We start from the raw sequence: 16097 nt of genomic DNA on the forward strand, positions 1-16097 counted from the left end.
GAGGGAAGGAAAGAAGGAGAGGAGAGAAAAAGTGAGGCGAGGAATGTAGGAGGGAGGAGAGGAGAGTTAAGCAGGAATAGAGAAAGGATGAGAGGAGGTGTGAGGAACAACAAAACAGACGAATGAGGAGTAAAGTAACAAGAATGGAGGTGAGAAACGACAAAGTGATGAGACTGTTGAAAGAACGAGGTGAGAAGAGAGGACATGAGGACACATCAGACTGAAGAGGAGATAAGAGATGTGACCAGTGAAGGAGAGGTAAAGGAGGAGTGAGGAATGACTCCGAAGAGGAATGACAAATGGAGGGGAGGTGCCTGAGAAGAGAGAGAAAAAGGGGGAGTGAAGAGAGAGCAGGGATGGAGAGAGTATAATACACGAGGGAGGAGGAGAGAAGATGGAGGGAATAATTGTGGGATACGAGCTGCTGACAGAATGACAGCGGAGTGAGAGAGGAGATAGCATTGTAGCATGATGAAACTGAGGTCAAGTGTGTGTGTGTGTGTGTGTGTGTGTGTGTGTGTGTGTGTGTGCGTGTGTGTGTGTGTGTGTGTGTGTGTGTGCGTGCATGCGTATTTGCTTACTGTGTAAAATTAAACATCAGAGGCAGAGAGAGACATTTCATTTCCCAGTTATGATTGATGGATAATGTGTGTGTGTGTCCCAGAGAGGTGTCAGATAGCCCGTCCTCACCTCACACACACACACAAAAAAAACACACACATACACACAAAACACACACATACACACAATGTCGCTGATTCTGCAAACAGCGAAACACCTGAAACAGTCAAAATGTGAATATTGAAAATTCCCTGAGACTCAAACGTCTGACGTGAACAAATCAAGGCCAATAAAAACGTCAGGAATTAACGGCTCCAGTTGTAAATTCAATAAAATACCATCAGTGCAACAACAACATCATGTCAAACTCTGCAGCCACATTGTTCTCTTTCACCGACACCAGTTGCTTCTACTTTGCCGTCTTTCTGTTCACCGTAAAGCTTGTTAACGATGCACAACACACTACTGTAGCAATACAACGTGCTTCATTCAGCCACATTGAAAGCCTGCCAGAAAAAGAAAAGTTTTCAACACTAGCTTAACAGTGATGAGCAGAACTGACAAAGTAGAAAGAACTTCATGAAGCGAGAGTCCGAGGAGGGTTGAATCCAGGGCAGCTGCACTCGGTCGTAGATATGTGAAAACATTTCGCCTTCGAGGGGTTTCTTCTTCTTCAGTTCTGAAGAGTTCAGCTCAGAACTGAAGAAGCTGTGGATGGATGGATGGATGGATGGATGGATGAGAGGTAAAACTATTTCAACTGTCTACAACCAAGTTAAAGTCAACCCTCCTTGTGTGTACGACCTGGAAGGCAATTATAATAGAGTTGGAAAAATATTCAGAAAAGTTCTGGTTCAGAAACTCTCAGCAACACAGGAGTGACTGTGGTATGACTGCTGCTGTAAGTATTAACACTGAGGAAGTATTCAGGAGAAAATGTTATAAATACACTGATAGAGTGCAGCTTGTGCACACCTGAAGGTCGACAGGTGGCGTAGATTTGTCGGTCCAGGTGTGTTTGATGGGATTTTGAGGGACGTCTGTCTGCGGTGTGGCCTGGTTGAGCCATGCGAGTCAACAACCCTACTTTAGACAGCCCCCAGGTCCGTCTGAAGCCTCCTGAACTGCTCACAGACTCATCAGGACCGCCCTCATAATATCAAACATCTGGACGATTACATCTGTACTTTCTGAGCCAGACCACGACAATCAAAGAGAGAAGCATCCTGACAGGTAGACAAAGGTCACAGGTGTGCCATCATCATGAGCTGTGACGTAATGTAATTTTGCTCGAAGTGGTTGATGCAGAAACATCGACCTCGTTCCCAAAAAGGGAATCACCGCATAATATTCTCTTTAGCTGTGAAAGTACTCCCCCAAGATCTCTCCAAAGAAAGAAAGAAAGGAAAGTAGTAGTTCCTGATTCAGTAGGTGTCTCCAGGTCCACATTTTGCCATGATGACACGCACGCAGACTCAAGGTGAAAACAATACCAGCCTCCCTGTAGTGGCTGGTAATAAAATATAAAGCTAAGCTGGTAAATGAAATATAGAGTTGAGCAGAGCAAAACAATCTCAGACGTCCACTTAGTAAGTCATTTTAGTCATTGGAATGACATCTATAATTCTACTAGCAGGCAAATCTGTCAAATATACTGAAGATTGAAATAAAAATAAAAGGAATGAATCATCCTCAGCCTCGACAGGAGAGCTGCGACGGCTTGTGGTTTTTATCTGCGTCCTGCAGTAATCACCTCTCTGACTGTGACACCCGAGACCACGAGAGTTTAGCTGAGGCTCAAAGTTTTAACTCACCCCTGGAGAAAACCGATGTTTGGTGCCTTCTCAGAGACTCAGAGATTACCGGGGGATTGTTTGACAAACAGTGAGCCCACACTGTGTATTTTCTTTACGGTCTGTGTACACGCGTGTTCAAGTTCGAGGGGTTTATCGGAAAAGCCCTGTTTATGTGCGTGGGTATCAGAGACACGGGGAATGCTAATATTCTGAATATTTATTCTAGTTCTTGATACACAACAGTGTCCAGTCATATTTGAGAGAAAGCAAACAGAGAATATGGCTCCAGAAGAAAAAAAGATCAGAATCAGTCTATTTTAAACTTCCTGCTCTGGTCACTGTTACTCGCTAAAAAAGAAGCAAACGTGAAGACTGAAATAGAAAAAGGCATGAGAAATAAAAATCTGAAGGAGAGCCTGGCAAAAGGCGAGCAGAAGAAAAAGAGAAGAGGGTTAAAAGTCACACACGAGTCAAAGGAGAAGGAAAATAGAGATCCATCTCAGGCCTCCAGAGTCCAGGTTGCGGTGCTGACATGCTCGGTGCTCTGATGCATCCTCCCAGTGTGGGTCGTGCCCTCCGGGGGCTCTACAGCACTGGTGTAGCATGTCACTGTGATAAATGTGCAGGCGGGAGGGAAACTCAGCATTAGCTCCGACTTTCCCCTCCTCACTCCATGAAGGGAAACGACCTCTCACCTCGCTGCTGCCAGGAAGCCTATTGGACGACCCGTCTGTCCATTAATTGTCATTAAAAGTTGAACTGGAGAGTCAAGTTTTCCCCTGAACGACCAGATTCAGACAGGCTCCTGTATGCATTCATCATCATCACCATCATGTTAGTATTGTTTTATTGTACAGCTCTATGTTGCAGTATTTATAGTAGCTGATAGGTTCTGTCAGTTTACGCAGTCTGTCTATACGTAACAGGCCGTCAGGGTGAGGCAGGCTTCGCATTGTTTATGTAGATTTCCGGTCAAATAATCATAAAAACAGACGGCATGCTGATTTTAATGGTCTGAGACTTGACCCGGCTGTGTTCACCTCCAAAGCGCCTGTCTGCTCGAGACAAAAAGGGGATTGTTCTCCAGACAGCGAGAGACGCTCAAGGATGATAAAATCTGACGCTTGTTAAGACAAATAATGAGATTGTTTGAATGTAAAAGGTTTCAGAGGAGACGCTTCCTGATCTAATGCTAAATGTTACACGCTCCTCCAACCACGAACGAAAAAAGAAAATCCAGTCACAACTCTATGAAGCCTTTCACCTTCTGAAAATCATTGTTTACCGAAAAAATAATCATCTTTATTTCTTCCATTTAGTTGTGGCAGTTGTGAAGTTGTCACCTGAAGGTAGCATCTCTCTACTGGAAGGGACAGATGGCGACAACTGCTGGAAAAAACTGCCTTCATCAATCAAATCACAAATGTAAAATCTGTTAAAATAATTGTGACACGATTTATTTTTTATCAAGTTCTTTGATTCAAGGTTCATTTTTAGAAACAGCAGCTGATACAGGCTCACTGTAACAATCTCATCCTGCTGATAAAGAATAAATGATGTGATCAGAAACTACAGAACAGCTACTGAATGGACCTCGAGGTGGTGTTAAAGGTGCAGTATGAAGAATTTACCACTTGTTAAAGTCATGCTGCTAAATGTAGCTGCCATCAGCTAGTTAGCTTAGCAGGTGCAGTCCAATCAGCTGACTTTACCTGGACTTGGAGCTTCGGAGCACCTGGGGAGTGACTCACTGTTGCCTAGTGAGGTATCAAGCGGTATTACAAGATACGACAGCATGCTAACTTCAGTAGGCATCTCTGCAACACAGTACACTGACATAACTTAAATGTTTTGAACTGAAATTCTGGCATATTGCAGGTGAGATTGTTTTTTCAACAAACTTTAAATGATCTATATTTGCATATGTATATTGGCCAGGAAGATAGAGTTGTCAAGTCTTATGTGTATATTTTAAAGTGTATATTGCTATTTTTTAAGCAGTTTTAGAAGCATTAAGATGATAACCTGATAATGTACCTTTATTCATCCCACGTAGGAAAAATTCAAATTGGCACAGCAGCTAAAGGGAACAAACATTATGCCAACAACAGAAAAAGTAGCAGCGCAGGTAGGAACTGAATAAGACAAAATAAAATACAAATATACTCAAATAGATAAAGCAGAGTAGAATACACATGCTATATACACGAGATGGATCAGTGTTTTCACTCATACAGGCTGTTTGTATATACATGTGCACGTAGATGCATTTTAGCTGTTAGTAGATTTATTTCCCCCCCAAGAGGTTGAACTTTAGCACAGAAGGAGTGTATTTATTATCTTTTCTAATATGTACGTCCATGTCTCTGTGGACTGTGGCTGGCGGACACACATTGGGCGAATAATGCATCGGTTTGATTTTCCCTTGAACTTCGTGACTCTATAAATTGAAGTGTCGTGCAGCATGGGGATAATATATTTGAAAGATGAAATTCCAGTGGCATTTCCCCCTAAACCCAGACCCTCCTGACCCCCAGAGAGCAGGTCAGATGGAAAGCGAGAGTATACCCCCTCTACTCTACAACAGGCCCCGTGAGGGAGATGATGAACAGGGAGCTGCACAAAGCCAGCACTCAGATTTAATTGGACGGAAGGTGGCTGTACACTCATACCATAAATAACTGGACTCTGGAAAGTGTGTGTTTGTGTTTGTGTGTGTGTGTGTGTGTGTGTTGGTGGTGACTCTGGGTGGGGCGAGGAGGGTTAACCATCATGCAGTTCAGTCGTGCAGTGAGCTTAAGCACCACTGAAGCTGAGAGAGGCTGTCAGGGGCCCGGCGTAAATGTCCTGCAGGCTAACTGATTTGTCTACGGTCGTAAACACGACATAAAGAGCTAATATACAGGTCAGCACCAGCGTGATTTACGCCCCCCGGAGACCCAAAACTTCATCAAGGCATTTCACTTCCCTCCTCTTGACTTGCGTGCAACTTTTCATGGCAAAAAGTGAAGTTTTTCTTGGACTTGATCCCCCAAAAGTAGGGCAATTTTTTAGATCCGTTCTGCCATGAAAACATTAACTGTCCACATTCTTTAGACAACACACTGAGGGTTTTTCTAAAAGATTTTTGGTGGGTCATCACTTTTGCTGACAAACTCCACAGAGTTAGAGACCAGTCCAAGATCACGATTTAAGATGTACAAGATAGAAAGTCTTTTAATTTGTCTGTGGGGTTGGGACTCATAATCAATCAGGCTCAGGCTCAAAGACTGATGCAGCTGTCGTCACTCGCTCTGCTCTCAATCCAACACAGAAACAGAGGGAGAGGAAGAGGAGAGAGAGAGGAGAGAGAGGCAGGAGGAAGAGGAGGGAGAGAGAGGAGAGAGGCAGGAGGAAGAGGAGGGAGAGAGAGGAGAGAGGCAGGAGGAAGAGGAGAGAGAGAGAGGAGAGAGGCAGGAGGAAGAGGAGAGAGAGAGAGGAGAGAGAGGCAGGAGGAAGAGAGAGGAGAGAGGCAGGAGGAAGAGGAGGAAGAGAGAGGAGAGAGGCAGGAGGAAGAGGAGGAAGAGAGATGGGAGAGGCAGGAGGAAGAGGAGGGAGAGAGATGGGAGAGGCAGGAGGAAGAGGCGGGAGAGAGGCAGGAGGAAGAGGAGGGAGAGAGATGGGAGAGGCAGGAGGAAGAGGAGAGAGAGAGATGAGAGAGGCAGGAGGGAGAGAGATGGGAGAGGCAGGAGGAAGAGGAGGGAGAGAGAGGAGAGAGAGAGGAGAGAGGCAGGAGGAAGAGGAGAGAGAGAGGAGAGAGGCAGGAGGAAGAGGAGAGAGAGATGAGAGAGGCAGGAGGAAGAGGAGGGAGAGAGATGAGAGAGGCAGGAGGAGGAGGAGAGAGAGGGACGAGAGAGGCAGGAGGAAGAGAGAGAGGAGAGAGGCAGGAGGAAGAGGAGAGAGAGAGGAGAGAGGCAGGAGGAAGAGGAGGGAGAGAGGCAGGAGGAAGACGAGAGAGAGAGGCAGGAGGAAGACGAGAGAGAGAAACAGGAGGAAGAGGAGAGAGAGAGGAGAGAGGCAGGAGGAAGAGGAGAGAGAGAGGAGAGAGGCAGGAGGAAGAGGAGGGAGAGAGATGAGAGAGGCAGGAGGAGGAGGAGAGAGAGGGACGAGAGAGGCAGGAGGAAGAGAGAGAGAGGCAGGAGGAAGAGGAGGGAGAGAGGCATGAGGAAGAGGAGAAAGACAGAGGAGAGAGAGAGAGGAGAGAGGCAGGAGGAAGAGGAGGGAGAGAGGCATGAGGAAGAGGAGAAAGAGAGAGGAGAGAGAGAGAGGAGAGAGGCACGAGGAAGAGGAGAGAGAGAGAGGAGAGAGGCACGAGGAAGAGGAGAGAGAGAGGAGAGAGAGGCAGGAGGAAGAGGAGGGAGAGGAGAGAGAGATGCTCTAACAGGACAGCACACTGATGAGAAACATCAAGATCGCCTCTTCAAGAGATTATCTTATCAAAATAAGTCGGTCCATCAGATAATCAGGACGTCTCATCTGCTTCTGACAAAGCAAACTGTGAATTATTTACTTTTGAGTTTGAGTCTGTTATTTTTCGTGTCCTTCCTTCTGATGGAAAGCAGAAGCAGGAGGCCTCATTGTTAGAGGAGCTTGTTTCTGTGAGGACTTCTAAAGATACTACCAAGATACTAAAAATCCAGATTCAGGTTCTTTATATCAAGGAATTGACCTTTTATGACAGTTAGTTTAACACCAGTTTTATACTGACACAGTTGTTGTCCCGGAGCACACGGCTCATGACAAACATTTCAACGCCATGTGCCTCAAACAAGACAAAGACTCACAGCCATCTAAATAACCTCCTCTAATCAGGACCTAATCCAGCACAGGCTGGAGGAAGAGGGAGGTGACAATCAATTTCTAAAGGTTTGACAATTAGACAGTTTAAAATGTTCATATTAAAAAATGTACAGACGAACGAGACAACAACAAAAAGCACAAATATGACAGCAACAGATCCAGACTGATAACCTGCTTTAAAAAGGATCTAATCCAACACAGACTGGAGGAACAGGGAGGAGGGAACTGACTGTATGTTGTATGTAGTCAGTTATGAATCATAAACAGTAAACCAGTAAACAGAAACTTTATTACAGAATTAAAGTTACAAAATAATAAAAAGAGGGACACGCCCACTTCACTTCAGATGTAGTCTGTTGCCTCCTCCCTAAGTTTGTCTCTGTTGCTGTGATATTTGTGCTTGTTGTTGTTGTTCAGGATAATTTGTTCATCTGTGAATTTGACTTTTAACATTTTAAACTGTCTAAATTGATCCTCCGCCTTCCTCCAGTCTGCACTGGGTTAGGTCCTGATTAGAGGAGGTTATTTAAGTGACTCTGACGAAGACGCGCGTGGCGTTAAAATGTTTGTTGTCCTGAGCCGTGAGCTGCACTACACTCTCTCTCGACAGTAGAGTGCCGAGCTCTCGGGCTTTCAGCTCCATGTGAAGCGGTCGAGGTGGAGCAGACACTGAAAAAGGGAGACAAAATGAACAACCTGCAATAGATGTTGATTCAGTAAAATATCAGCTTACTCCCAGTGATAGTGGAAACACAGTGAGATGTCAGCAGACAGCTCTCTCTGCTGACATCTTTTCCAGATGACATAGGTGATCATATGTCAAACACTTTTCTGTCCAGAATCTCACCAGCAGCTGCTTTTCTCATGGAATAATGGCTTTATCGTTTCCTGTCGTAAGCATTTTACATGGATCCATACATTAAAACCATGTGTTTCAGTGACCTGCAGTATGTACATGTAGAATCAAATGCCCCCCAAATCCCTTTAAATGAGCTGATTTCTGGCGATACAAGTCAGCCTAATTCATCTTCCTCATGTTTGCCCTTGGAAAAGCCACAGCTTGTCCCTTTTGTGCAGGAAAATGTTCAGGACACGAGGCGTGGAACGTAAAACTCTATCATCATCAAGCTTCTTTTTTTTTCTTCTGTGCTGGCCCTAATTGCCTTTTTCTCCTTGTGTATGTATATGTGTGTGTGTGTGCGTGTGTGTGTGTGTGTGTGCGCCTCAGACAAGGTGTCCATCTATAACTTGTAGAAGGAGGGGACCCCCGCCCGGGCCGGCCATCTGTCACCCGGGCACCTGGAGGGACTGCAGTCTTGCGCGGCTTAAAAGGCGAAATCATTAAGATGTTAGAATAACAAATGTCGGGCTATGTTTGGCTCTCAATCACCTGGTTTTCAAGGTGATGAACATTCCCGTGTCGCCACCTCCTCGCTCGGACTAAATGAGCAGATGAAAACGCATCGCTTAAGAGATGCTTTTTCCTCCTCGTCACCTCTGATCGGTCCAGTTCTCTGGCCTGATTCCTGCACCGGATGTTGTTGTTTTTTTTTTTTTTTGTGCATGCGCAGGAGCTGCCATCCTACTGAGGCACATGTACAAATTAAAAAAAAAACACCCAAGAACATACGACTGAGTACATTCCATCACTCCTTACGAACCTGGCTCTCCCTCATTTTTTTCCCACATAGACACAGACAAACACAGAGAGAGACCCAAGGTCAGTGGAGGTCTGGCGGGACAGTGATGAATGGATGTGAAGGGTGTCATCCTGGACAAACAGAGCCAGGGCCCACATGCTGCTACATCCTGAAAAATATGCCTGTTACACCACCAGCAGCTGAGGGAAATAGTTTGGAGGTCTCTCACATCCTCTCTATCGCTCACTCTGTCTCCCTCTCTACATGGAACATACATATTTTGTCAATCCCCGTTGCACAGAAAGTGAAAAATAAAACGCCTACACAGACGCGATGCATGCAACTCAGATGTCGACTGACTAAAATGAGATTTTTCAGGCTGATATCGGTGAAGCTAATATCTGACACGTGACACAAAGGACACGCGCTGTCTTTTCACACAAGGTCAATGTTTTGTGACGATCGCGGTGCCGTCGACAGTCCTGCTGCCCACATGCTGTTACAGCCAAATAAATATGTCTGCCTCTGCCCGCTAATCTCTGATGCCACCCTGCCTCGCTCCTCCAAGGGTGTGCAGATAAATAGCTTAGTGTAAAATGGCCTCTTAAAATATGACATTGCCACGATTTCAGGGGGAGAGAAGGGGGAGAACTGGAAGAGGTGGGAGGCGATGGAAGGGGGAGCCATGATGAACAAAGACGAGGAGGAGCAGATGCAGCCAAGTCAGATCTCATCTTGTGGAGCAGAGGAGTCTATAATATATATTAATATTAATCCATATACGTTCCTTTTTTTCCTACATGTGAGGGAAAGTGGAGCCATGTGAACATTTTAAATTCATCAGTCTTCAAGGACAAAGCAAACACCAGCAGACTTAAAGATGACAAAGAAAACAAAGACAACAAATATGGTATAAAAACTTAATTAAAACCAATATGTGTTCCTCAAGCATCTGGAAGAATCAACATCACAATATGTTTTCATGTCATTTTCATATTCCAGAATTCAAGAAGGACAGTTTTTTAAAACACATTTCAGCTTTGTGAATAAAAGATATCTTTAAAATCAAGTAAAATGTTTAAAATGAAGTCTCCTTTTGTTTTTCACACAGATTTCAACCCAAAGTCCATGAATCAAATGTCTGCTTTGTGTCTGTGGTAATAACATTCATCAAATTCACAAGAGAATTCAAGAAGTAACAGTGTTTACAGTGTCCTCTGCCTTCCTTCCTTCCCCACCCTTGACTCCATAAGTCACCATGTGTGGCACAGGACATGCTGCAAGAACATTTAGTTTTGTACGTAATAAACAAACAAAATATAAAATGTTGATTACCAAAAAAAGTGAAAATTTGACCATCAACTAGTTTCATGCTGATAGAAAGTCAGCGTTTCTGGAGATTCTCCCAAACAACTGAAGTAGCTGGAGACTTGTTTTAAAATGTAAAAAAATAAAAAATACAGCTTGTCCAGTGTAACCCAAGTCTCCAGGAAGCCCGGAGATCCCAAAAGATATTGTTTACACCCTTTTTAAGCCAAATTTCTCACTGTAGCTGCTAAGCTAAATCGGTTAGCAACACCCGTCTGAAGTGTTAGCACGAGCTGCACCGCACATCAAGGATGTAAGTAATGCCTAACTTAATTTAAATTTTTTGGTGAACCTATCCTTTAATGAGCTTAAGCAGCAATGCATGGCAGACTTTATTTAAACCTTTGGACTCAGACACGCTAATCCCTTTCCCCCAGTCTTTATGCTAAGCTAACCGTCGTCTGAGTAAAGATTCATATTAATCAGACAGTTATGAAGGTGGTATCCATCTTCTCATCCTACTCTGAGCAGAAAAGATAATATACAGCAATATACTGCAGACATACATTTTCACTGCACCACACATGTTGTTAACCCAGGGCTGAGAAAATAGTCCCCCAAAAATGCGTTATTTCCCTTTGTTTGAGTTTTATTTGCTCATATCCACAGTGCCCAAGTGTTTCAGCTTTTTATAAATATGTGTTACCCTTCAATAAAGAAAAAAAGCTTGTAAGACTTCAGTAGGACCCGATGGGTGTGGGAAGTTGGAGTTAGACATTGTTAGTATTGTGATTTATGTGCTGTGTAAACAAATAGAAGCAAAATAATATATAAATAAATTCACATGTCTCAGCTGCTGTTGTGCCACGATAATATGTAATTAAATATTACTTTTAGCTCAGTTCTGAGAGACGATTCACAGCGAGGTTTCACAATAAAAGCCACACTACAAACACGTAATAAAAGCATTAAATCACCACATTAAAGATGATTCATATTAGTTTGTTTTGCACAGTAACAACAGAGTGACAGAGCTGCTCTCATCCGTCACGTCAGTCGTTCAGGAATGATCGGAATGAGCTCGACTTTCTTTGATCTCGGGTCTCGACTGAGCGGGACTGAAATGATCCGGTCTGAGTGGAGCTTGTTGTTTTCGACTGCGCCTCCTCCCCCCCGACCCTAACCTTTTGAAGAGTCGAGTGCAGACGGAGCGAGAAGAGACAAAAGAAATACTGAATTTTCAGGCAGAAGAAAGTGGTGGTTTGGATTGGAGCAGAAGATGAGGGAGGATGGAAAGAGAGGAGCGACGGGGGAGGTAAAGGTTTTGTGTGTAAATGGGGAGGAGGTGCGACAGCGGGGGGTGTTTCCATACAGTACACGAGGTCGGGGAGATATATGAAGGCTTGTCACATTGCAAAGGTTGAGGTATAGTCTCTATTGGTCCAGACAGTGACCTCCAGGGCAGGGCCCAAACATTTCCAGATGTCTGCCAACAGCGTTACTGGAGCTGCTTCCATGTGGAGGTAGGGGGTGAGGGTGAGGGAGGGACGGAGGGAGGAAGGGGAGGAAGGGGAGGAAGGGGAGGGTGGCGCTCTACAGCACATTGTAAAGGAGAGGGATGAATTTGGCTTGCAAATCAAATGACGAGCGTAGACATAAAAGTCTGAAGCTTTACAGAGAGCAGGAGGGGGAGCATAAGAGTGTTGGAGGAGTGTGTGTGTGTGCACGTGTGTGTGTGTGTGTGTGTGTGTGTGTGTGTGTGTGTGTGTGTGTGTGTGTGTGTGTGTGTGCATATCTAGATGTTGGTGAAAAATGGAGACAGAGACATTAAAGTGCTTTAGATTTCTTCCCTCTGTGCTTCTGCCCAGAAGGGAATCTTTGACGTTCATTTATTCAGCTCCCCAGCGTGCCAGCTTGCCGAGGATCCGACATCAATCACGTCGTTTCATTTTTTAATGTTCATTTTGTATCACCATTTTGCATTTTGGTTCGTCATTACTGGTGATAAATAGGCAAACGCATTGTCTGGGCAATGGTTACATTAGGGGGGTGTACACCGGGGAGTCTGCACGAGTCTGAATTATGAGAGGATCTGAATTGTCTGAGAAATATTTTGTTGCTAAAATGGAATTTGAAAGTTCGAGCTCAGGGGAGGAGAAACAGCGGTTGGACAAGAAGTCTCTGCAAAAAGGGGAGCGACAACTGGGATTAAAAGTAGCTATTAAAGTTGAACAAAATCTCAAACATGGTAAGTCATGTTTTGCATCAGCTGTCAGAAGCAGTTGCACTGGTGAAATTCATCGACTTAACAGAGCTGAAGTAGTTCTTCTCAGGAGGACATCATGAGGGACAGAAGCCACCAGAAATGTTGGGTCTCACTGCATTAGTCCTTCTGAATGACATGCTATTAGACTCCCAGGGTACTAAAGACATATCACAGTATTTCTTGCAGCAACTTTGTATAAAAAACAGAAAGAGGAGCAGTCAAAATGTTAAGTTGATCCCGTTTCCATTCCTTACGAGCTCCCTCTGGATCTGGGCCTTTAGAGCCGAGGAATGTCGGCGAGCCTCGGGCTGTCTCTGCAGGCTCTCTGTTTACCGTTCCATCTCACTTCCACCTGTTGGATATCTCCTCCTTTCTGTCTGCGACGCCACCTGAATCTAAAGAGGTTTCCAGACAATAGAGGAACTTTTCAGTCAGATAGGAAAATCAAAACACGGATTGGGGACATAAATCCACAGAGCTTAAACAGGTTAACGCAGCGTGGCTTCATCCGCCGGGCTACAGCAAGGAGTGATGCTAAAAAAATAAATGTACATGCTCATGGAAATGAAAGGTGCCTCAGATAAAAGCATCCACCAAATACTGTATGTAAAAGAGAAGAAGCTTTACTGATCCCTGTGGAGAAACTAGGCTGCAGCAGAAAAAATAATTTCTGACTACAATCAGACTCAGAATCACTTCTCTGCACCCATGAAGTAATTTAACGCCGTGGGTCATATTTAACAAAATGCACTTTCATACAAAAACATCAGCACCATTTGTCAGCTTTCAATCAATTGTAATTAAATGAAAATAGCTTGAATGGGACATTAATTGCAGGCTGGCATTAGCAGGACAAAGAAAAATTAACAATACTGACTGAATGTTAACTAGTCAGAGCAAAGTGGTTCCTAGAAATGACAAAAATATACTTTTTACCAAATATGTTTTGGAGGGACCAGAGTTGAAGCATGGCTGATGTTCACTCCAGGGAACATTAAGTGCTTGTAGTGCTAACAAGGAGTTGTTGGGTTGTGCTTCGGGCCAGATTAGACTAGAAAAGGGTTTTGAACCACGATGGAAAAGTCGTTCTGAAGAGCCACTCTCAAAAGTGGAGTGAAAAAACAGCCCTCATAGAAATGGGAGAAATCCAGTAATCGCCCTCAGTAGATACATTGTCGTAACGGCGTATGTTTTCAGACTCTCTACTGGAAGACATTCATAGTGTTGTTGACTTGAAAAATGAAGAGTTGTGTAACAAATGAAAAAGACTGATGGGGGGAGAGGGGAGTTCAGAACAGTGGAGATAATCATATACCTCATCAGACTCCATCCAGAAGATGTTAAACTTGTTTTAAAAAGTCTGAATGAAACAAATATTTTTTTCCTGGAGTTGATGGGAGCTGGAGCCAAAGAGTGAGACATCTCGCTTCTTTCTCATCTCTGTTGAGAGATGCACATGTGCAGTACTGATCAGCCAACAAACGCTTATTTTTTGACATCTGTTACTTCAGTCTCTCTTTGAAACTTGGCGCCAACTAAACAAAGGCCGAGTGCTGCTTGAACGGAAAAGGATGGAAAAGGTTTAATAGGCCAACATCCTTAACTTCAACGCATGTCATAGCATGTGTGTCCACCTGGGTGTCATGTTAACACCACAGCTGATCAGAGCTGGAGCAGATAAACAACTGCGACCGCTGCAGAGTCATTGGACGCAGGAATGAATGCCGATCATATCTATTCCCACTGAAGACAAAAGCCAGCTGCAATGTGGGTGTTAGTGGGTTATTTTGTCCGATATATAAAAGTGTAAGTGTGAATGTTGGATTGTTGGTTGGTGGTTACAGATATTGGTGGTTACAGATATGGTTGAACTCAGACTCAGAAGGGTGTGGAGGAGGGGGGTTTCTGAAGCTATCCAACCCTCAGGCACTGTTGAAGAAGCACACTGACACTGGAGTCTGACTCTGTTTTTTGGTTTTCACTAACAGCTGAGAGAAAAATTGGCTCTTCAGCTTTAAAAATGCTCAACTATGATCACCTGCTGGTCACTTTCTGGCCACAGATTGGTGATTAACAGGAAGTGCACTGAGGGGTTTGTCAAGGCTTTGGCCCTTAAGAAAGTCACACCTTTCACAAAACACACAGTTTATAAGAAATATTAATCAGTGCAGCTTTGAGACTGCATTAAAATTGCAAAGAACTGTGGATGTTTAGTGAAAGCTTTGATAGTCAAACAATAAAAGATTGATTAAATAAATTAGTCGAGGCAAGATGCAATTTAATCCATAAACAAATGTGGGTTTTTGAAACATACGGTATCGATTTAACAAAATCAACAGAAGCAAAACAGCAAATTATAGCAGTGCTGCATTGTGATCCATAAACAAGTTTGTTCTGGTTCTAAACCCAGAAAAATCATATCTGTGGTGTCACCTCCAGGCTGCCACACCTCTGTAACAAACACTCTCTTCACACTCTCGAATTGTGTTAGACCACGAAAAACCCAATGTAGTGTCAGAATGTGATTTATCTGAGCTGCTCAGCCATGGATGGAAACATCTGCCCCAGCTGTCTGTGTCAGAATCTGAGTTAATGCAGCCATATGGAGATACGGCTCTTCGCTGGGCTCCCAAACTGCAGAACAGGTTACCAATTTAGCTGGAAATCTCACCCCTGAGACGGAGTTGATCAGGAAATTAAAAATTCAGTGGAAAAAACAAGATAGCAGGGTTCACTCCTCCCTCCTGAGCGCCTCGGAGCACACGTGTGCTTCTTAATAGCTTGGCTGAAATTTTGGTCCATTTCCCCTCCGCGCCGATCGAATGTTGAGGTTTAATCACGGTGATTAGCTTCGCTGATAAACGCTGCAGCCGCACGGACCAGGTTAAGCACTTTCTCCCTTATCTTTCACCGGCTGTCACGCAACGGACACGGACCCAAATTCCAAGGCTAAGACCTCTCAGGTGTCGTGCTTGTGTCACACAATGAGGCTATTTTGTTCACTGTATGGCCCATGTGGCAGCTCTGCACCCTCACTTTCTCTTTTGTAATACCAGTTGCCATAGGTTACATGAAATGGATTTTTATAATTAACATTCATGCATGCTGTTCTTTTGAAAAGCCTCGTATGAAAAGAGCAAGAAAAGCTACAAAAAGGCAACAAAAAGACAAAAGAAATGTTCAACACAACGTCTAATCTTCACAGCTACAGGCTAAAAGGTGAAAAAACTGTAGTGGCTCAATAAAGCAATGATTATAATAATTCACTTGCTTGTTTTGAAGACATTTACAGCTGTCCATCACAGGAGGTTCAATCTCAGTTCACTAGTATGTGAAGATCTCTGCCATCTGTCCAGTATCCATAAGAAATAAGTTTGTACTGGATGATTTTGCAGCACACAATTTACATCTACTGCCAAAGTTCAGTTCCAGTGCAGGAAGCTGTCGACACACAAGAAAGTACGAGTACAGAGGCCGGGGTTTGATGGACATGTGGAGCGTGCCACAGATCAACAGTTGATGTCAGGGAACAAATCAAAACCTCTCCTTAACCTTGCAAGCTGCAAATTAATTTGATACCTCTTGTTTAGAAGGTAGTTATGCACCAAATGTAATTTATCTAGTCATCAACATTCCTTGAGGGCCAGTGCACTTACATGGCTAACAATTAATGGTCACCAACGCCAT

This window comes from Pagrus major, chromosome 9, assembly GCF_040436345.1.
Source record: "Pagrus major chromosome 9, Pma_NU_1.0".
Taxonomy (NCBI): Eukaryota; Metazoa; Chordata; class Actinopteri; order Spariformes; family Sparidae; genus Pagrus; species Pagrus major.